The sequence below is a fragment of the Lissotriton helveticus genome, chromosome 3_1 (genome assembly GCF_964261635.1).
Source record: "Lissotriton helveticus chromosome 3_1, aLisHel1.1, whole genome shotgun sequence".
Taxonomy (NCBI): Eukaryota; Metazoa; Chordata; class Amphibia; order Caudata; family Salamandridae; genus Lissotriton; species Lissotriton helveticus.
The window spans coordinates 386,808,453-386,832,734 of NC_136061.1; the positions used below are offsets into that span (position 1 = coordinate 386,808,453).

Genomic DNA, 24,282 nt, shown 5'->3' on the forward strand with positions numbered 1-24,282 from the left:
CTATAGGCCTTAGCTATTTCAGTCTTTCTGGAGCGCATTTTAAAAATAAAAAGGAGGGGTGAAAGAGTGATATGTCCATTTCAAGGGGAGTTTAGGATTAGCCCTGTAGTGTCGTAGGGTGGTGGCCGACTGGAATAGGGGGCACTGGAGAGGACACCAGTTTCACCTGTTTACAGGAGGCCGTGTTATGGCCAGTGCTACGTAAAGTTTGTGAATAAAAAGACCCTACAGCCGAGCGTAGCAGGGATTAAACATCACACCTGGTACACTGTGGTCATTTGGGTCACCCACATCCTTGCCAACACTGCAATGGCGACATGCAGAGACCGACAAGCCCCTTTCCCCTGCGTACTTAACAATCTACCTCACCTGCCTTCACCTCAGTTTGCCGCCTCCTGCTTCTCCACAGCAGCAACTACACAGCGCACTGCTGCGGCCCACCAAGGCACTGAGAGACGCCTTCCATTTTGCAGGGCCGGCTCTAGGCTCATGGCCTGTGCAGGGAGCGTAGGTGGGGGCCCCGTAAGAGGGGGTCCGGACGGGGCGGAGCTCAGGTGGAGACATGCGATTCTCATATTTGCAAGGAAAAATAAACTAGGGAAACTCGAGTTTACACACTACTGAACGCGCACTCTTAAGTGCATCAGCAGTGCACTGTGAATCGGAGCGTTTCACAGGCCTGTCACAGATAAGAAATGCTATCAAAACGAAATCTTACAAAACAATATACTACTGGCCGGCAGCAACTCATACCCGGACAACGTTGGGACGGGCTGCTATTAAATATAGTTTGATGTGATTGCTAGACTGCAGTGACCTTAGTGGTACTTCTGTTTCTTCAAGCTGGTGATGTCTGGACAAGAATGATGTCTGTTTTTTTGTCTAAAACCTTTTAATAAAAACACATTTTTTTTTCCTCCAAAAGAGAAACTCCGAATGTGCCTTGCTTTTCATATGAGACACTAACTTAGTGCATGCATTTAGGTTTTGAGCTCACAGTTCTTCCAAACCCACGGGTACCGTGCAGGAAGTGTAATCTGCAGAGTTCAAAGTGAGTATGTTTCACAGGGGAATGTGTGTGGGTTTGAAATTCATTCTAGTATGACCTAACTTTTTCTGGGGAAAATGGAAGTCATAACTCCTTAGCCACAAAGGATATGCCTCACTCTGAACTTCTGATAAATTGGACAAATGCACTCGTGAATTGGTAAAATTTTTGTTACAGTGATTGCTTCCACCACACATAAGATTAAAACTTCAAAATAGAAGCACCGAAAAAAACACCACTTAGGAAAAAATGTTCCTTTAAAGAAAATTGTTAAATTAATGTATTTACTTATTGTCATGGCCTCTAGAATTATGCATTTCTGCTGCTGTGGCGTTTTCTGCTAAATTACATATTTTCTGCACTTGCTACATAATCCAGCATCTTGTCCATAATGCACAGATTTGCAAAAAGATAGTGAACAAGCATTTGCAATGCAATAGGTCTCGCATTTATGCGAGTTTGAGCTATTGGCATTGTAAATGACAATGACTTCTATTTATGTTTTGCTTTTCAAAACATAAATAAAAGGCACTGTAATTTAGAATGCCAATAGCTCAAACGCACATAAATACGCAGACCTATTCCATTGCAAATGCTTGTTTTCACAGTTATGTCAGTTAAATCAACTAATAGTGCTCAGTCTGAGCCGGGTCCTTTTCATCAGCAGGCTGTACCGGGAGAAGCGGCGCGCACAGAGGGCGGAAGGGCGCCATCAAACTAGGCCCACAGCCACGCTCCTGCCGCCAACGAACTGTTTGGAATAATTAGCATATTTAGCCCGTTTTTATGAATACCCGTACCACGGTCCTGCTGTGCTGTCGACCGACGAAGACCCTTTCGGGTGCCTTTTCACCCGATGTGACGTCTAACTGCAGTTTGGCCTTTTTAATGTCTATCTTAATACAGAACCATTAGTTGGGGTGACACAAGGAACAGTCTTACTCTCTTCTCAAAAGCAATTCAGGCACCTCACACATACACACTTGAACATGCATATTGAGATGGAGTTTCCCAGCGTATGCCTGGCAGTTTACATGCTGCTCTATGGTGCTGGCACATAACTCACTAATCTCACCATTATATGGCAGGAACCCTCATTTTTGTGACCAACAGGTAACTGAAGGACCTATTGCAACAACAGCAGCAACACGGTGGTCAAAAACATTCAAATCTATCACCTGCGTGTTATACACTGTGCTGGGGAGCAGGCACATAATCCCTCCATGCTAGCTTATGGTGAAACCTGCTATTCATCTGCATACACCCCTCCAGCAACTGTTTTTTCGCAATTTTACCTCTGGACTGGCTGGGTACATCTGAATTTCTTAGGCAGTTGCCTGAACCCTCTTTTGATATATTACCATGTAGTCTGTTGGCGACCAACCACGTAAGACAGAACAAAGTGACCTTTACATTTGTCAATTTGCTGCCAGTCGTAGAGGGAAAGGGCAAAAAAGCTAAATGTATAAGTCGATTTTGTGGCTTGGAGTATCTTAATGGCGCTGCCCCGGGTGAAAGAGAGGGTGGAGCATACGCCATAAAGGGGAAGAGGTAAACTGGAGACCTGTGTTCTAAGCCTGGATCACCTCGACCGGAACATTTGAAAATGAACGGAGGACGAGGGAGCACTGTAATCATCTCTGCTGGTGTGCCCACGGCCGGGGAGTTTAGGAGTGGGCTGTGAGATGGTCCTCGGTGGGTGCGGGCCGTGACTCAATGCACACACCCTCATGTGTTTAAACTTTATCGGGCCTTCTCAGAGGGAGGGGGATGGGTCGGGGCACCTTTCTGAATGAAGTGCCATCACAGCTGGGGCTTCCAGTGCTGGGTCGCAACGGATCAAGGCTGTTGATAACGGTGTGGCGCCCAGGCGCGCAACACCCATTGGGCTCACGGGGTTTCAGCGTTCCCCCCCCACACCCCGTTGTGTGTCAGCCCGGGCTGACACAGCAGCTTTGCAGGCTGGCCGGCGCAGCATAATGTGGCAATGCAGAGACAAACCATGAGTATTGACTACTAGACGCTGCGCATCTGAGACACATGTGTTGTTATTAACACTCACTCATCATATTCATTACTGCAGCTCAACTGGAAAGACAGGCAGGCGATTATAATTAGTACTTTATAAATAAATATATTTGTGAGCACAGTCTCGTGTCAGAGACAGAGTCAGACTCTCACCGGCGTTATTTGGGGTCGGAGTCGGACTCGGGCCGGGGAAGAGTCGAGAGATAGTACTAGTGCCGGACTAGTGGACAGGTGTTCTCTGTCTATCGTCGATGATCGGGTGGCCGGCGACACTAATTATTTGTTCTTTGATTCTAACTCCAAACACAACGATGAGTGACGAGTCGACGCACCGCTCACTGACGCACTCAGTCTCCCAGTGAGGCGGGTCGGAGCCGCGTGACCACAGCACCGTGACGCATCACTGCTGAGCGGCTAAATTGCGCACCGCGCACAGCGCGCGGTGCGGGGGCTGTCCCAGGGCCGTCACGTCGTCGTAGGGCTAAGATTGACGGCCCTGGGACCCAACTGTCTGCTGGCTGGCTGCCCAAGTGAAACCAATATAAACAACAACAACGCTCACACGCGTCGCTGCCATTGCCCGGAGGCCGCCAAATCCTGCCAGGGGGCCGCCAGTGATCAGTTCCGATCCGATCCTCGGCTCGTCCGTCGGTCGTCGTGGCGGCCCCTGGGGTTTGGCGCCCCTGTGCAGGGACACAGTTTGCACATGCCTAGGGCCGGCCCTGCATTTTGGTTAGGGTGACCAACCATTTGTAAATTTCACAGACCATCCGTGAATTGGAAGTCATATCCATTGTCCGTGACGATTCCTCTTACGGACGCCTTTTGTCCTTAATTTTGGGTGTAACAGTGACCTGCACTGCCCACCCTTGAAACTCCTCAGTTTTCTGAGAACTCCCTGCTGGGGCTGCCCTGCACTCGTTTGTGCTCAAAAGTAGCCCATCTCCAGCCTCTCACAGACTGTGATGGACCCATTGTCCTTCTGTATGCTGGCTGATTGTGGTATACAGAATGACAATGGGCCAGTCTGGGCAAATAAGGAATGTGGTGGGCCTGAAGTTAAATGAAAATGAAATGCCAGCATTTGTAAAGCGCACAGCTACCTCCGGAGAGGTGTCCCGGGGCTGGGGGCCGAGGGGAAGATTGAGCAAGCTATTGCCCAGAGTCTCATGGTGCTGGGCTAACCTGTCGCTGGTTATTGAACCGTGAACCCTGTGGTCCGGAGTCAGGCACCCTGGCCACTGCGCCACACCTCTTCCACTTCCACTGAAGGCAAGGGAAAAAACATTTAACAAATTAGATGGACGTAACATTGTTGAGTTACTTTTAAAAAAAAGCATATGCAAGCAGCCACGCATTTGTACAAGTTAGAGCTTTTGTTTACCTAATACCTAATATAAACTTATTTTGACTTGCACTTATGTTGATTGTATATTTACTTACATATTGTTGCGCGATCTTCTCTGAAGTGTCTTTAAAACTTACCTTTTGTCCCAAAGTTTTGTCCTGAATTTCGACCTTTTGTCCTGAATTTGTACTCTTGCTAGTTGGTCACCCTAATTGGGGTGGCCATGAACTGCACACTGCTCTGGGAAGGCCTCCTGAACATGGCGCTCCCACGCCATTAACACCATGTCTGTTCTCCGACAGACTGTGAGTGCTTCCAGGGGCTTGCGAGCTACTGGACTCCCTGCCCAGCCCCCGAGGCCTACATCTACAACGGCCTGCCGACAAGCAGGTAGTGAGCGCAATTAGATGCATAAAGTGACAGGATAACGCATTCTATTTAACTTTAAAAAAAAGTAGGGGCAGCGCCTTAAGGCCCTCACGGGTGAGTAGCGCGCTGTGTAAACCCCTGATTGATTGATTGATTGATTGCCGATCGCCCACTGGCTCCATACCTAACTAAGGCTCTTCATGACCACGGGTAACGCTGCCGCAGAGAGCTTCACAATAAACCACAAGTTACATAGTGCTAGGGTGACCAGAATTGTAAAGCCAAAAACCGGGACATTTCCCTTAAATAGAAGAAGGACTACGGTTTTACTTCAAACGAGCGCCCAGAATGACAGCACTCTGCAGCAGAGACTTACAGAACAGGCAGTTCGAACAAATACAAAATGCATTTTTTAACGCAGAAACTTGCCTGTTAGTTAAATTGCTTCCTTGAAACAACTGGTAACAATCTTTGTAAAACACAAAAAGCACCTCCTGCTTTTTCTGTCGACCCTGTCTAAAAACCGGGAGAGTAGCTACATTTCCTGAAATCTGCCAGGACAGCTGGTAAAAAACCGGGACAGTCCGGGTCGCCTGGTCACCCTAAATAGAGCAACCTGTAACAGCCTCTCCCGTCCTCTTGCTGGGCTTCTCAATGGTTCAAAGCCCGGGCCTGGCCCTTGTAGCCTGCCGCTGTGGCCCACTCCTTGCAGAGACTGGTTATTTCTCCACAATAAGTGGCAGTGGTAACGCTGCCACGGGAGCTTCAAATTGAATGACAAATTACATAGTAGGCATGCGCTCTAAAACCGCAGAATACCGGGGAGCTTAAAATACCTGTATATAAAACAAAGAGCATCCTGTGCGTGCACATGCAGACGGACAGCTGCAAACGACGGAACACCTGTAGCTCTGCCCCTTGTTTCGTGCCCCGGAGGGGAATGTGGCTGAACCGGAGGCTAACCCCCAGGAGCTGAACCTGTGTTGGAAACGGCTGGGGTAAAGGGGAGCGTACACGGGAGGGAAGTTACTAAGAAGCACATCATTAGGACACTAGGGTTCAGCCAGCCAAAAATTAGGCAAAGGAATTTGGCTGGGGAGTGGTAGGTATTTAAACTCAAGCGCGTGTCACTTGACACTCTTTCTCTTGGGACTATTGCAGAGGCGAGAGGCGCTGCTGCAGCACTGTGTGAGGTGAGCGGGGCTAGGGGAGCCGCGAGCTTTAGGAGGGATAGTAGGCTAGGCGGGAAGGTAGTGCCTTGAGGCAGTGCATGGCTTGGGGGAATCTGGTCGGTGCCGGGTTGCACAGGACACTGGCATCCTACTTGGGGCGGGAGTCTTTCAAGGGTTCAGTGCGGTGTCTACGCGAGTGGCGGGGCGCGTGCTGTGTGCGTGACGCCTCCTTGTCAAGCGAGTGAAGAGAGCGTGGTGCAAGGCCCTAGGCGCTTCCGGTTCGGAGGGACCTGGGGCGTTTGTCCCTGCCTTGGTCAAGTGCTAAGGAACATGGGTTCCTGACAGTGCAACGGGGGGGCCTTGGCGATATCCCCTGCGCATCGGACTCTCTGAAGAGTACTTACTGTTGGACATTTTGTTGTCTGGCAGCCGCGGGAAAGAGCTCTTCGCCAGCTCGGGGGAAGGAGTTCGCCACCTTCTTCCAGTGCTGTGCTTGTGAACTGACGGGGGCGGTGTCTAGCGATGCTTGAACTCTCAGCCAGCATCCGCGCCATGCGAGGGCCGTAAGCAAACCATAACCTTGAACTACATTATTGAGCTCTTGCGCAAGCAGAACGCCGAGCAAGAGTAACACATTACAGGCGATCAGGTGGTGTTGCTAAGTTGCTACTCAAGACGACAGTAGTCAATGGCGGGGGGAAGCGAGGCTCAGAGCTGCCGATTTTGGAACGGGAGAGGGAAGTTTGAATCTAGGCGTGGCTCAACATCCTATGACCATGGGCAGATGATTTAATCTCACAGAGTACCACGAAGAAGGAATATGTCCTGGGGGGGCAATATCTTTCTGTATCGGGGACGGGTTAGAGGGAGGCAAAGCGCGTGAGAGAAAGGAGGGACAAGGGGTCCCCATTTCGGCAGGTTAAAGAAGAGGCAGCACAGGATCCGTTACCAGGTAATGGCGGGGAACGAGGCTGCCCGGAGGGACCTGGGGCGTTTGTCCCTGCCTTGGTCAAGTGCTAAGGAACATGGGTTCCTGACAGTGCAACGGGGGGGCCTTGGCGATATCCCCTGCGCATCGGACTCTCTGAAGAGTACTTACTGTTGGACATTTTGTTGTCTGGCAGCCGCGGGAAAGAGCTCTTCGCCAGCTCGGGGGAAGGAGTTCGCCACCTTCTTCCAGTGCTGTGCTTGTGAACTGACGGGGGCGGTGTCTAGCGATGCTTGAACTCTCAGCCAGCATCCGCGCCATGCGAGGGCCGTAAGCAAACCATAACCTTGAACTACATTATTGAGCTCTTGCGCAAGCAGAACGCCGAGCAAGAGTAACACATTACAGGCGATCAGGTGGTGTTGCTAAGTTGCTACTCAAGACGACAGTAGTCAATGGCGGGGGGAAGCGAGGCTCAGAGCTGCCGATTTTGGAACGGGAGAGGGAAGTTTGAATCTAGGCGTGGCTCAACATCCTATGACCATGGGCAGATGATTTAATCTCACAGAGTACCACGAAGAAGGAATATGTCCTGGGGGGGCAATATCTTTCTGTATCGGGGACGGGTTAGAGGGAGGCAAAGCGCGTGAGAGAAAGGAGGGACAAGGGGTCCCCATTTCGGCAGGTTAAAGAAGAGGCAGCACAGGATCCGTTACCAGGTAATGGCGGGGAACGAGGCTGCCCGGAAGGAGGTTTTTGAAGAAGAATGGATTGGGGCCGGTCAGGAACCATTGGGCGTTCCCACACATCTGAGAAGGGAGGGGGCAGAAGAGTTTCGGCGCCAGGCACTCCAGGGCGCAGCAACCAGAAGTCATGGGTTGGCCATTCCTACAATGGCAGGAGACATTTCATGGCGGGGGATAGAGGCACCAGTCCGGCAATGCGGGAGAAACACTGGGTGGCGCGCTCGTGGCCACCCACAGGTGGCAAAGTTTTTTTATTTATTTAATGCGATTTTCTACAGCGCGAACATTACCCGAAGGTGTCAGAGCGCTTTACAAAAGAACCAGTTGCGATACATAAGGATTTAGGATTACATGAGTTACATAAAAGATACAAACAGGAAAACAATTGCAAATGTACAAGTTATCCTGTCACACAGGGAAGGGATACAAACAGGCCATTTGGGTGAGGGCAGTAAGGCAGCGAAAAGTTTACAAAAGGCTACTTGCGCCGTAATTAGGGGAGAACAGAGGCCGCAATGACCCCCCCAGCTCTAATTCATCCGGCAGTAGCAGAGGAACAATGTGCTGACTCAGATAGGTGAATGATGTGTCTGATGGATGGCTCAGAGTGCCAGAGTGTAGTAGGGAGTAGAGTGTAGAGTGTGTAGTAGGGAGTAGAGTGTGTAGTATGATGTAGAGTGTGTAGTAGGGTAGAGTGTGTAGTAGGAGTACAGTGTGTAATAGGGAGTAGAGTGTGGGGAGTAGAGTGTGTAGTAGGGAGTAGAGTGTAGTAGGGAGTAGAGTGTGTAGTAGGGAGTAGAGTGTATTGTGTGTAGTAGGGAGTAGAATGTGTAGTAGGGAGTATAATGTGTAGTAGGGAGTAGAGTGTAAAGTGTGCAGTAGGGAGTAGAGTGTGTAGTAGGGAGTAGAGTGTGTGTAGGGAGTAGAGTGTGTAGTAGGGAGTAGAGTGTGTAGTAGGGAGTACAGTGTAGGGAGTAGAGTGTGTAGTAGGGAGTAGAGTGTAGGGAGCAGAGTGTGTAGTAGGGAGTAGAGTGTATTGTGTGTAGTAGGGAGTAGAATGTGTAGTAGGGAGTAGAGTGTAGAGTGTGTAGTAGGGGGTAGAGTGTAGAGTGTGTAGTAGGGAGTAGAGTGAGTAGTGTGTGTAGTAGGGAGTGGAGTGTGTAGTAGGGAGTCAAGTGTAGAGTGTGTAATAGGGAGTAGAGCATGTAGTGGGGTGTAGAGGGTGTAGTATGGAGTAGAGTGTGTAGTAGGGTGTAGAGTGTGTAGTGGAGAGTAGAGTGTGTAGTAGGGAATAGAGTGTGTAGTAGGGAGCAGTGGGTGTAGTAGGGAGTAGAGTGTGTAGTAGGGAGTAGAGTGTAGAGTGTGTAGTAGGGAGTAGAGTGTAGGGAGAAGAGTGTTTAGTAGGGAGTAGAGTGTATTGTGTGTAGTAGGGAATAGAGTGTGTAGTAGGGAATAGTAGGGAGTAGAGTGTAGAATGTCTAGTAGGGAGTAGAGTGTGTAGTAGGGAGTAGAGTGTATAGTAGGGAGTAGAGTGTATAGTAGGGAGTGGAGTGTAGAGTGTGTAGTAGGGAATAGAGTGTTGTAGGGAGTACAGTGTGTAGTGGGGAGTAGAGTGTGTAGTAGGGAGTAGGGTGTAGAGTGTGTAGTAGGAAAACAATTGCAAATGTACAAGTTGTCCTGTCACACAGGGAAGGGATACAAACAGGCCATTTGGGTGAGGGCAGTAAGGCAGTGAAAAGTTTACAAAAGGCTACTTGCGCCGTAATTAGGGGAGAACAGAGGCCGCAATGAACCCCCAGCTCTAATTCATCCGGCAGTAGCAGAGGAACAATGTTCTGACTCAGATAGGTGAATGATGTGTCTGATGGATGGCTCAGAGTGTAGTAGGGAGTAGAGTGTAGAGTGTGTAGTAGGGAGTAGAGTGTGTAGTATGATGTAGAGTGTGTAGTAGGGTAGAGTGTGTAGTAGGGAGTACAGTGTGTAGTAGGGAGTAGAGTGTGGGGAGTAGAGTGTGTAGTAGGGAGTAGAGTGTATTGTGTGTAGTAGGGAGTAGAATGTGTAGTAGGGAGTATAATGTGTAGTAGGGAGTAGAGTGTAAAGTGTGTAGTAGGGAGTAGAGTGTGTAGTAGGGAGTAGAGTGTGTAGTAGGGAGTAGAGTGTGTAGTAGGGAGTAGAGTGTGTAGTAGGGAGTACAGTGTAGGGAGTAGAGTGTGTAGTAGGGAGTACAGTGTAGGGAGTAGAGTGTATAGTAGGGAGTAGAGTGTATTGTGTGTGTAGTAGGGAGTAGAATGTGTAGTAGGGAGTAGAGTGTGTAGTAGGGGGTAGAGTGTGTAGTAGGGAGTAGAGTGTGAAGTAGGGAGTAGAGTGTGTAGTAGGGAGTAGAGTGTGTAGTAGGGAGTAGAGTGAGTAGTGTGTGTAGTAGGGAGTGGAGTGTGTAGTAGGGAGTCAAGTGTAGAGTGTGTAATAGGGAGTAGAGCATGTAGTGGGGTGTAGAGTGTGTAGTATGGAGTAGAGTGTGTAGTAGGGTGTAGTATGTGTAGTAGGGTGTAGAGTGTGTAGTGGAGAGTAGAGTGTGTAGTAGGGAGTAGAGTGTGTAGTAGGGAGCAGTGGGTGTAGTAGGGAGTAGAGTGTGTAGTAGGGAGTAGAGTGTAGAGTGTGTAGTAGGGGGTAGAGTGTAGGGAGCAGAGTGTACAGTAGGGAGTAGAGTGTAGGGAGAAGAGTGTTTAGTAGGGAGTAGAGTGTATTGTGTGTAGTAGGGAATGGAGTGTGTAGTAGGGAGTAGTAGGGAGTAGAGTGTAGAATGTGTAGTAGGGAGTAGAGTGTGTAGTAGGGAGTAGAGTGTATAGTAGGGAGTGGAGTGTAGAGTGTGTAGTAGGGAATAGAGTGTTGTAGGGAGTACAGTGTGTAGTGGGGAGTAGAGTGTGTAGTAGGGAGTAGGGTGTAGAGTGTGTAGTAGGGAATAGAGAGTGTTGTAGGGAGTAGAGTGTGTAGTAGGGAGTAGAGTGTGTAGTAGGGAGTACAGTGTAGGGAGTAGAGTGTGTAGTAGGGAGTAGAGTGTAGGGAGCAGAGTGTGTAGTAGGGAGTAGAGTGTATTGTGTGTAGTAGGGAGTAGAATGTGTAGTAGGGAGTAGAGTGTAGAGTGTGTAGTAGGGGGTAGAGTGTAGAGTGTGTAGTAGGGAGTAGAGTGAGTAGTGTGTGTAGTAGGGAGTGGAGTGTGTAGTAGGGAGTCAAGTGTAGAGTGTGTAATAGGGAGTAGAGCATGTAGTGGGGTGTAGAGGGTGTAGTATGGAGTAGAGTGTGTAGTAGGGTGTAGAGTGTGTAGTGGAGAGTAGAGTGTGTAGTAGGGAATAGAGTGTGTAGTAGGGAGCAGTGGGTGTAGTAGGGAGTAGAGTGTGTAGTAGGGAGTAGAGTGTAGAGTGTGTAGTAGGCAGTAGAGTGTGTAGTAAGGAGTAGATTGTAGAGTGTGTAGTAGGGAATAGGGAGTGTAGTAGGGAGAAGAGTGTAGAGTGTGTAGTAGAGTGTGTAGTAGGGAGTAGAGTGTGTAGTAGGGAGTAGAGTGTAGAGTGTGTAGTAGGGAGTAGAGTGTGTAGTAGGGAGTAGAGTGTGTAGTAGGGAGTAGAGTGTAGCAGGGAATAGGGTGTGTAGTATAGAATGTGTAGTAGGGAATAGAGTGTAGTAGGGAGTAGAGTGTAGAGTGTGTAGTAGGGAGTAGTGTGTATTATTATTATTATTATTATTAAAACTTATATAGCGCACAGCTACCCTAGGGCATCCCGGCGCTATGAACAGTGCATCAACCGTGTAGTAGGGAGGAGTGTGTGTAGTAGGGAGTAGAGTGTAGAGTGTACAGTAACGTGTAGAGTGTGTAGTAGGGAGTAGAGTGTGTAATAGGGTGTGGAGTGTGTAGTAGAGTGTAGGGAGTAGAATGTGTAGTAGGGAGTAGAGTGTGCAGCACAAGGCGCATAACTCCTAGTGCATGGGGTACATGACACCCCAAGTTAATGTACTCAAATTACAACATTCCGCACAAGGTACATGACTCCCAGCGGCTCTCTGTATAACTGAACACCTCTAACTGAATAGAGCACTTACGTGGTTCAACAATATAAATCATGTATAAAACTGAGAATGAACAGAACTGAGGACTCTGCAGCCCCATATAATTTAACCTGAAAGAGATGGAGCACCTCAATCAATGAGCACCTATGTGGCTCCGCAAAAGATACACACTAAAATTCCAAACTGGAAAAACCAATCTTCAGAAAATTCACACTAGAATTGAACACCTCAAAACATTTTGAGCACTAAAAGTGGTTCAATACAATAGAAGAAAAATGTAGCCCCTGCACAATTCCTCACAGTAAAAATGTGAACTCCTCTATTATAATAGAGCACTAAGAAAAAGTGGTTCATCAAAAACATACAGCAAAATAAATCTCAACACCTACCAATAGTAGTTCCAAAACATATAGTAGAATTACACGCTCCTACTAAATTAAACTGAGCATCCCAACTCAAATAGCGCACTAATATGGCTCAACCAAATAAAGCAAATACTACAAAGAATGAACTCCTCAAATAAATTGAGCACATATGTGGTTCATTACCATAAAAAAAATCTAGCACTTCCACTACTTTGCATAGTAAATCATCACTTAAAGAAACCAAATGAGCACCTGAACAAAAGTTTCAGAACATAAGTAGCTCAATTCAGTAAACATAAATTAACCCATTAAAATGACAGTAAAGGAGGACATGAACAAAGATCTCAGCACATAAACAGTTCCATGCAGTAAAAGTAAACTAAATCAGTCTCTCTGAACACAACATGTAAACTACCATAAACATATCATCACAAATACACATGTGATTAGCAAATAATTCAAAATAAGAAACCAAAACAATAAAAGTAGTCTCCATTGTCACGATAAACAGCTCCACTTCTTCAGCAAGGCAGGTAAATGACATTCAAAGAATTGAAGCCACAGTGTCTAAATCGCATGGATAATAATTTTCCTGTAGTAGTGCCATAATGAAAAATAGACACTAGATGGCGCAGATGGAACAGAATGAATGTATGCAGTACGAAATGTTGGAAGTTTCCGAAGAAAACAGCTCCGGTGAGCGATCTGTGGCAGTTTCAAAATCCATCTCGGTCAAAATGTCTATTAAAACAGTACCTTTCTCATGAAGAACACTCTGAAAATCCACTCGATATAACTGAGGAGTCAGGAGCACAATGAAAGAAGGACTTAGGCAGTCAGTCATGCGTAATCTCGACGCTCTTTGACCCTGCCGTGACAGTTTTTGCCAATGATGCACGTACGTGCGCATAAACACTGCGTGAACTTGACCCTTCATGACGCTGACGCGCGTCCATAGATGACAGCGCGTTCTACAGAATCACCAATACTGTGGCAGTATTCTGTTGCGTCATCATTCAGCATTCAGCCGGCCAAGAAACAGATCTTCAGCTGAAGAAAACAACCGTTGGAAATACGGTAGGCAAAGCACAGTATGTTACAAATGGCAATGGATTTCCAGGCATACCAGCCACACAATGTCAAATACACCTTCACGCTGAAACTCCTCCTTTTTTATGTCAAAGTCCGACGGTCCAGATAATTAAATCTGCTATTTTAAAACACAATAAGCCACACAAAGTCCAACGCTTAAAACATACCTTTATGGATGTCTTCAGTAGGCTGTCAGATGTAACATGGCACCGGTGGGGCATCAAAAGCGTTGCTTGTCTTCTTAAAGCTTTTTTTCACAGTTAATTTGCAATCATCTTTGTAGTTCCATGTTTCAAGTTTCAAATGTAGTTCCTGCACACGTAGTTCCATCCCATCCTCGTCGCCATTGTTACAATGTTAAATGTACATTGTAAAATAAGTAAATCCAATAATAGTAGGTATTCTTAAGTTGGTTTATTAGACATAGTTGGTAGTAAGGAAGGCCCCACCGGGAGCAGCATCCACCTGCTCAGCCCCACTCACTCAAACTGACCACACATTCAAACCATGCATACACGAACATTCCAATGACATCACACACACAGGCTGAGCAGCAGAGAAGGAGAAGACCAGAATATAACAGTGCTGTTGTGGTATATTGGTATACTGCTGTGTGGAGGGACACTGTGCAGCCCTGCAGTGAGGGTCCGGCTCTAGAGTCCTGCAGTGAGGTCTCCCCAGTGCAGAACAATGAAATCACTTCTTTGGGGACAGTAAAGTGCGCTTACACAGCCAGGCTAAGTAACTTTTCGCTTTGTCAGATGGCCCATTCGGATGGGCTCGTCTGACTTCCTCCCTTAGCAAAAGATTTGTTATCTTTATGGGGCCATGTGTTTGGCCCCATAAAGATAAAAAAAACTTTTGCGGCAAAAGGAAGTCAGACGAGCCCATCCAAGTGGGCCATCTGTAAAAGAGAAAAGTATACGTCATGAACACCTCTTTCCCAATGGCTACGGTGACGCCGGCCAATGAGAAAGAGCGGCGTGGCTTAAAGCCCCCTAGTGAAAGCTCCTTCAGATCATAAGATCTCGCCAGCGAGACTGCGCATGCACAGCCTACGCAGGCTCGACCTAAAAATGTAAATTGGGAAGCAGGATGGAAAGTGGGATGTGGGGGGAAGGTGTAAATTAAGAATGAATCCAGGGAATAAAGAACACGTAGGAGATAGAGAGCAAGGAACACATGCATTGCCACAGAGTGATAAATGGTACATAAAATAGAGGCCTGTCAAGTGAGCAGAGAGAGAATACATTTTCAGTCACAACACTATGAGACTGAAATGGTACTCGACAGGGCAAGAAGAGGAACATGGAAGGAAGTTATCGACTCTATAACAAACGTGAGATAGGCAAGAAAGCCATCAACTGTAAGCAAATTCCCTCTTTAAATATATGTCATATGTATTGGAAGCAATACACCTTTTCAACACACAGCTAAATTGATCTGTGCCCAAGACCTAAAAAAAATCAGACACATCAAAAGAGTAAAAAAAGTGACAATTTCATTGTAATCGGTGGAGAACAGTGTTTTAGAACTGCCTATTTTGGACTTTTAACATACCAGCAGTTACATGAACCAAGACTCTGTAGAGGAAAGATCATGTTTGTCTTAAAGTCATGGAACCCTATAAAAGGAAGTGCTGTTTTGTCACTTGAAATCATTCTATTGAAGATACACACATACACACGCCTCTGAATACACACACCCCACACTCTTCATGAACACACTAAAAGCCAACTATTCTAAATAAAATTTAATTAGACAGACCCCGGTCGGACTAATTTGTTCACCTCTACACACGTTTCACTCGAGCTTATGTGATTCAATGAAAGTTGAACGCATACATTCATAAGACTATTCAACAAATTGAGAGGCAATTTAAGGCATTAACAGAAAAGTGGGCCAATAAAAAAGTTGAAACTTAAGTTCTCGGTATATAGTTTCAGATTTGGGAGCATATGCATCCCGGTCAAACAGGCAGTCATTGTGTTCCACCCTGAAGCATTGCTGCTACTGAGATATAATTTCCACCACAGATGTTTTCATTGAACCGGAATATACAAAAAAAGAACAAATGACAGACCAGGGTCCAGCTCAACCAATCAACATGTCCAGTCAGTAGTAAAATGGTGCAACACACTTCTTACACCCGTCATCCAGAGGTCTAAATCATAGTCTCAATGTTCAAGAAAAATGGAAGGTGCACTCGTAGACGACAGCTTCATCTACAGTGGTCCATGCGCACCGTGTCCCTTTGGACGTCGTTTGTCTTACCAACCTATTTTCCTACACTTATTGGTGAATTACTTAAGAACTCTGAAAAAGTTCCCTTTTGGCACAACTGGAATGAAACACATTGTCTGTGTGCCGGTTTTTAAAGATTGATAAAATAAAAAGAAGCACTTTTTGGAATCACTGCTTGCGTGTCTACTTTCTACGAGTGCACCTTCCATTTTTCTTGAATATTGAACCTGAATATCATTAACTGCTACATTGCATTGCTTACCCGCTAACACCAAGGATACTAATTCTAACAAGCAGTGACGTGCCAAAAGACGACAGCTGCATGGGCTGTGAGCGCTCGCAGGGTGGAGGGAGGGTTTATAATGCAAAGGGGATTCAAAACTGGGACAGCAGCGACGCCAAAAGCATCAATAAAGATAATGAAAAAGTTCTTTCACACAGGAGATAACAACGGGGAGCGTAAGTACACTGTACTTTACCGGTGCTCCTGAGCCCTCGCAGGAAATGAGCTCTGGCTGCACGAACGAGACAGGAAAGAAGAAGGACACTAGAATTGACCAATAGTAAGCAGGAGGCGGGAATAGCGTGGTTTTATAGATTACTACAGATCTTGCAGACAGCGCATGCGCTGTCAAGGCTTGACCTAAAAAAAGACAAACCACTAGGACTGGCATTGGCAAGCAAACCTTTATGTTTTTTTACATTGTTTTGGAAAACACATACAACATGATCAAAATGGTTAATACAAAATTAAAGGAGTGGCCCAGCAGTCCAGACACACTGGCCTTGGCACGGAACTGCACTTCAGGTGGTTGTTCACTGGTGATGAAGTCACTCATAGTGAAAGAAAGCCAGAGGATACATTGGGACAATCGTCCATGCTGTATGCTGTGGACCGTGGATGCAAAATGTGGTTAACAGCAGAGGAGGCCAAACGGAGAACAGGGTTGAGCCAAATCCTCTCTACTAATGTATGCACTTTTTTTGCAAAACATGAAACTGGTTAAACAGTTAAGGGTATCTAGGTCAGGCCTAAAATAATTGCAGAGAGCCTAGCATATGCATTTACTATTTAGTAGAGGAAGAAGTGCAGCTTCAGACCTTTTTCTTTTCCCCATTCTAGTTGCAACATGAATTTAATACACAGCTTCTGCAGCTCTTTGAATAGTAAATGAATTACCAGTATGTTTCTCCTTGACTAAAACCTGCAAAGCGGGTTGAAGCAGGCACACAAGGAGCTCTTCAACGTGAGCATTAACCCACTGAGCTCTCTTTGATTAAATACAAAATCTGCGATGATCTATGCTTCCACATTGCTGGCACATTAACCCTCTCAGTTATTTTTGGAGTCAAACCCTTGACCACAGAATGTACATGTATCTCTGCAGCCACCGAATTAACCACCAGCGTTATCTTACCAGCATTTTACCCTGAAATGTGCCTGATACACAAAGCTGTAGCCACCATGCAATTTAATCCCCAAGCCATTTTAAAATTCAGCCAATTTGTGACAGATTAGGCAATTCGGACCATTGTTTCCAATATCCTTGAGGACGAGTTTGTAAAATACCTAGGCCGAGTGTCACTCATTCGGCTTCTTGGCGCTGCCTTTGATGGATCCAGCCCTCATTACTCACCCCACGTGCCCATAGGACTAAAATGCATACAACACCCCCCGCCCCCCACCCCCCTTGTGTGCCATAGCCCTGGCCTTGCAGCTTCAGAACCCAGTGATGCAGCATTCTTCAGCTACCGCCGATGTCCTAGAGCTAAGGCCTCAAAGACAGCCTCACAATGTGTTTTTCCTGCCCTTCTCCTACCAGTTAAATTTTAAGAGCTATTGTTGAGTCCTGGCCTGGCTCTCAAAGCCAGTGCAAGAGCTCAACCCTGAAAATATTTCACATGTAGATAACATACAAATAAAATAAAGTGTCTTCAAAATGTTTAAAAAAATAAAAGTGTGTTCTGTTAACATGCAGAACCATTTCATCGTAGTGCATCGGATTTATTGATAATTATATTTTTGAAATAGAAACTTAAAAACGTTCATGCCCCTTCCCACGATAACAATGCCACTAGTGACATCTGTCGAAGTCTTTTCCGCTGTTATTGTATAAGCGATCACTATGCACAAATGGATACTATAGAGGATAATACTATTGTACATCTCACTGTTAAAAAAAGAACTTGGTAAACCTTAGATTCGAAGGATGACGATGATCATCACATGTATACATGATGTAATGTATTCAGAGCTGCAAACAAATTAAAAAACTCAATAACGTTTGTGTTAAAAAAAACACTGCCACTGGTGAACTAAGAGGCAAGTGAGTTGTCACATGTACACTCACTATCTTCCTTGATTAGTCATATACAAGAAGCAATCTTGTCTCTTAAATCAAACATAAGAGGCTTTTGTACAGCGCACATCTTGAACTCTCATGTTTGAAAGTGGTCTCACGAGATAATGAAGACAAGCATTGGCATAGCCAATAGGTTTTTCGCCTTTGGGATCTTCTAAGTAAAAATAAAATAAAACTGAAGATATACGAGTTTACATTTACCACTAGTATGAATAGTGTTAGGATGTAATTGGTAGAAAAAATGGAGGTAAACTGGTCAGTGTGGAAAGGAACCTGTGAGATTGTATTGTTACTTTTAGAACACCGGCACCGAATTAAGAATGTTTCTTTTTGTCAACTGCTGTTGTTTACAGCTTCCCTGACAGTGATCTGTGGATGACTCGTGCTTAATGCACTCGGTAGATGATTACTTTGCAAGTTCCGGGTTCTGCCTGAGGCACCGTGATTAGAACTGCCTTAAAAACTTTCCAGAGGTGGACCGGCTGGCCGAGACGTTCTTGGTTACTCAGCGAGTCCGTTTCATTTTGCAACATTTCTTTTGTCAGCGTGTTAATGCATTTAAGAATTAACAGGCTGACAGAAGAAATGTTGAAAATGAAACGGACTAGCTGAGTAACCAAGAATATCTCAGCTAGCCGGTCTGCCTCTGGAAAGTTTTTTTTTTCATTTCCAATAATTTGTATTAGCAAATTTTTCATATATACATACAGTACAGTGATATCATTGCCTCGCGGGCTCCGTAAGGGTTACAACAGGCATGGCGGGCCAAATGGTGGGCGTATATCACTCCATCGATTGTATATGCATTCTGTTCAGTTTTGTTGCACCCTTGTACAAGAAATAAAGAGCTGAAGAGAAGAGGGTGAGAGGAAAAGAAAAAAGAGAAAAGAGAAGAAGAGGCGGAGACAGTTAATGAAGAGATTAGCAGAAGGGAGCTGCAAAGGAGATACAGTGACCCCGGCTCCACCCCTGCCCCTTCCGGTGGCTGCGAAATTAAAAATTAGTGGGTTTTAATTATTTAAGTGAATACATTTATATTTTAAATTCATCATCAATTTGTTTTGCGACATATCATAAGGTTTCAACGTCATCGAAGCTATATCCTGCACGGAGTCCATGGCATGTAGGAGTTGCCTTTCGCCTCACAGAAAGCCACAATTAATCAGTGAGCCAAGAGACGCCCTATCGAGCGCAGCTACAAACATATCTAGAACGTAATGAATACGAATTAATGCAACAGAGCCACATACGAGGCCTGCCAGTACAACAAATTAGTATTGCGTGTTTTGGACTACTAGGAGGCAACAGTGTCCCACAGTAGTCGAACATACTATCTATACCAGAATACTCCACTACCTCTGAAATCAACTGCAAGAAAAGCGCTTTCATATCGGAGCCATCCAATGTTCGACGATATAACAATTTAGAGTATTACGTAGCCTTATCATGGCCTTTTAATTAAACGAATGTAACAATATCGACCTACTTTTACAAGCTTAAATACACGTTTTTTGGTGGTAACTTCCTGATGAAGGCACGCCCCAGTGCTGAAACGCGCGTCGAAGACACGCTTCCAACCATATATAATTGTGTATTCTGTATATGTTTTTAACCAATGTTTTGATGATATGTCACAAAACAAATTTGATTTTAAAATATAAATGTATTCACTTAAATAATTAAAAAACACTAATTTTTTATTTGGATTTTTGTTTTTGTTTGAACTCAATTCAATTCATGAAGCTTTATTCGGTACATGTAGATGACCATAAAAGCACAACAAAAAAATTCAGCAGTTCATAGAAAAGTGATGCACCGGTTTAAAAACGTTGCAGTATAAAAACAGACGTCTGCAGATTGCAGGTTAAAAATTAAGGTCATAGCATGTTTAACTGTACGTACACCATATTTAACAAACATAGGTTTCAAGAAGGTAATACGAAAGTTCGTGTACAGTTTACAAAACAGCAGAAAGTGCAAAGTGCTCTAAGTAGACACGCCATCACACATACATGGCCCAGTCGGGTGTTTTTTGATGTTTGGATGGGCCACTAAATAATATGCCATACTAAATCTAAGTCTGGTTAGCACAAATGTATGTGAATGCCTAGTCACCATGGTTAAATAAAAAAGGAAACCTTCCCCAGAACTATATCGATTATAAAACATGACAGTGGACAGTAATCCAGTGGCAAATGCCCGCTTCCTTTCCGCATATGACAAAAATATACTTTTCATTTCAGCTTTAGGTATCCTCGATGCTGCACTGGGGTCAAGTAAAATGTTCAAGTTAAATATGTCTGAGAAGCAGACAACAACATATTTAACCCAGGGTATCTCAAGATATTTGTCCATTAACCCCTTCCATGCTCATGACGAGCTCAGCTCGTCATGCAGTACACTGGTCGTGTGCTTATGACGAGCTGACCTTGTCATGAACAATGATAAATCTGACTTGTCAGCACCCAGCGGGAATTGCTGTAGCAGTCAAGGTGTTAATAAACAATCCTCGATAATGGATCTGTTAAAAGACTTCTCATCCTTGAGCCAAATAGACCGCCAGATCATCAGTGGCCTAAGGGATAACAGATCAATTAAATAATTGGTGGCTAATTCTCGATGGATCAATTTGGTTGGAGCGGAGGTTGGCAAAAACAGGAGCTTTTTTAGGAATGAATTTTCCTCCAGCTGCAGATTATAGGCGCAACTATGGCCCCATACTCCCGCCCCATACAATGCTACCGTGACACATCTAGTCTGATAAATCTTGAGCATATCCCTGGTACGGCGATCCCCAACCTTCGCGGCAAATCTATAGATACCATGGGCATTCTTTGCCATTTTATTCCGAATATTATTAAATTCGTTAGTCCATTTCCTGTCTTTGGAGAAGGTAATACCTAGGTAACACAATTTGTCAACCTGCTGCACCTTTACACTGTCAATAAAAAAAGCATTTAAAAGTTTGCTTTTGGCCCCACAGGTCATTGTGTATGTTTTCCCTTTATTAATTACTAATTTCCTATCTTTGATAAAGGAAGAGAAACTGTCCATTAATCGCTGTAATCCCACAGGGGTTCTGGAGAGTAAAACAGCGTCATCGGTGTATAATAACACCGGCACCGGGGCACCTTTAATCTGGGGGGCGTCTGCATTAACTTTTTTTTAAATAGCATCAATTCCATTAATAAATAATATAAAAAGGAGGGGGGCCAGAACACAGCCCTGCCTAATTCCTCTTTTAACACTAAATTTCGGGTGCATTCTCCTCTGGTTCCAAAGCGCACGCTAGTTTGCAATTTCTCGTACAGCCTTGCGAGAAAGAAAATTATGCCATCAGGTGCTCCTAACTTCAACAAGGTTGGCCATAAAATGGAATGGTCTACCATATCGAATGCACTACTTAGGTCTGCAAAGCGGTTCCATGTTTAAATATCGATTACAAAAATATAGTTTACAAAAATATAGATGTAAAAATATTGATTACAAAAATATCGGCTCCCTATACTTAAACAGGTAAGTACAATAATATCGACTCAAAAACATAGATGTAAAAAATATCGACTTTAAAAAACTATTATAACTTAAAATAAATAATTAAATAATATTAATATTATTAACAAAATACATTACATTACATTTATATTTTAACTATTTATAACAAATAAACTTAATTTAATCAATATAAACTTAATGAATGTGTACATATACATATATTTTCTTAAATACATTTTATTATTATCTTTATTTAATTTATAAAGTTTAATAATTATATAAAAATAAAATAAAAACATATATAAACATTTTGAATAAAATAACATTTTCTATATTTAATTAACACATACAAGTATTTAAAAATAATAATACATACATTTAATAACAAAATTAAAACATTATTAGTTAAAACATTTGATAGCAAAGGGGTAAAAATTACTATTCCCACTCCAAAGGGTGCAACCGTAGGGAAAGCGATGGATAGCGTAGGGGTAAAAATGACTATTCCCACTCCAGAGGGTGCAACAGTAGGGAAAGCGTTGGATAGCGTAGGGGTAAAAATTACTATTCCCACTCCAGAGGATGAAACAGTAGGGAAAGCATTGGATAGCGTAGGGGTAAAAATGACTATTCCCACTCCAGAGGGTGCACAGTAGGGAAAGCGTTGGATAGCGTAGGGGTAAAAATTACTATTCCGACTCCAGTGAGTGCAACAGTAGGGAAAGCGTTGGATAGCATAGGGGTAAAAATTACTATTTCCACTCCAAAGGGTGCAACAGTAGGGAAAGCGCTGGATAGCGTAGGGGTAAAAATTACTATTCCCACTCCAGAGGGTGCAACAGTAGGGAAAGCGTTGGATAGCGTAGGGGTAAAAATTACTATTCCCACTCCAGAGGGTGCAACAGTAGGGAAAGCATTGGATAGCGTAGGGGTTAAAATGACTATTCCCACTCCAAAGGGTGCAACAGTAGGGAAAGCGTTGGATAGCGTAGGGGTAAAAATTACTATTCCCACTCCAGAGTGTGCAACAGTAGGGAAAGCGTTGGATAGCTTAGGGGTAAAAATTACTATTCCAACTCCAGTGAGTGCAACAGTAGGGAAAGCGTTGGATAGCGTAGAGGTAAAAATAACTATTCCCACTCCAAAGGGTGCAACAGTAGGGAAAGCGCTGGATAGCGTAGGGGTAGAAATTACTATTCCCACTCCAGAGGGTGCAACAGTAGGGAAAGCGTTGGATAGCGAAGGAGTAGAAATTACTATTACCACGCCAGAGGGTGCAACAGTAGGGAAAGCATTGGATAGCGTAGGGGTAAAAATTACTATTCCCACTCCAGAGGATGAAACAGTAGGGAAAGCATTGGATAGCGTAGGGGTAGAAATTACTATTCCCACTCCAGAGGGTGCAACAGTAGGGAAAGCGTTGGATAGCGAAGGAGTAAAAATTACTATTACCACGCCAGAGGGTGCAACAGTAGGGAAAGCGTTGGATAGCGTAGGGGTAAAAATTACTATTCCCACTCCAGAGGATGAAACAGTAGGGAAAGCATTGGATAGCGTAGGGGTAAAAATGACTATTCCCACTCCAGAGGGTGCACAGTAGGGAAAGCGTTGGATAGCGTAGGGGTAAAAATTACTATTCCGACTCCAGTGAGTGCAACAGTAGGGAAAGCGTTGGATAGCGTAGGGGTACAAATTACTATTCCCACTCCAAAGGGTGCAACAGTAGGGAAAGCGCTGGATAGCGTAGGGGTAAAAATTACTATTCCCACTCCAGAGGGTGCAACAGTAGGGAAAGCGTTGGATAGCGTAGGGGTAAAAATTACTATTCCCACTCCAGAGGGTGCAACAGTAGGGAAAGCATTGGATAGCGTAGGGGTTAAAATGACTATTCCCACTCCAAAGGGTGCAACAGTAGGGAAAGCGTTGGATAGCGTAGGGGTAAAAATTACTATTCCCACTCCAGAGGGTGCAACAGTAGGGAAAGCGTTGGATAGCTTAGGGGTAAAAATTACTATTCCAACTCCAGTGAGTGCAACAGTAGGGAAAGCGTTGGATAGCGTAGAGGTAAAAATTACTATTCCCACTCCAAAGGGTGCAACAGTAGGGAAAGCGCTGGATAGCGTAGGGGTAGAAATTACTATTCCCACTCCAGAGGGTGCAACAGTAGGGAAAGCGTTGGATAGCGAAGGAGTAAAAATTACTATTACCACGCCAGAGGGTGCAACAGTAGGGAAAGCATTGGATAGGGTAGGGGTAAAAATTACTATTCCCACTCCAAAGGGTACAACAGTAGGGAAAGCATTGGATAGCGTAGGGGTAAAAATTACTATTCCCACTCCAGAGAGTGGAACAGTAGGGAAAGCGTTGGATAGCGTAGGGGTGAAAATTACGATTCCCACTCCACAGGGTACAACAGTAGGGAAAGAGCTGGAACCCAAAACCAAAAAAAATAAAACTATCACATTTTTTATTAAATTTAATTTCCAATATAAACATAATTAATATATACATTTAAATATATTATTATTAACACAGATAATAAAAAAATATTTATTTACACATTATTTAACACTATAATATCCACCACACACCTAAATTAATTACACAATTACATTTAATATTTACTAATTAATTAATGAAAGTTAAAGTATTTTTTTAATTAATTAATTATTTAATTGACAGCTTTCACACCATATACACTTATAAACTCCACAACACAAACCTAAAATTAATTACACATTTACAATTAATAATTACTAATTAATTAATGGTAATTAATTTATAAAGTATTTAATAATTAATCAATAACATTTTAATTACTTCACACCATTTACACATATAAACTCCACTACACACACCTAAAATTAATTAAACAATTAACATAATTATTAACATAATTAATTAATTAACATAATTAATTAATAATTGACTAATTGAAATTAATTAACAAATAATTATCAAACAATTATTAATAAATTAACACATTAATTAATCAATTAATTTTATATATTTAAATTACTTCCCA

General features: G+C 44.1%; 1 protein-coding gene across 1 annotated transcript in view; it reads left to right on the forward strand.

Moving 5' to 3' along the window:
* Window positions 1–5,955: 5,955 nt before the first annotated feature.
* LOC144822509 (serine racemase-like) overlaps window positions 5,956–24,282 on the forward strand; it is a 127,235-nt gene continuing 108,908 nt past the window's right edge. Inside the window, exon 1 of the mRNA XM_078680131.1 lies at window positions 5,956–5,986. The gene's annotated coding sequence lies outside the window, so the exon portion shown is untranslated. The remainder of the gene's footprint in view (window positions 5,987–24,282) is intronic.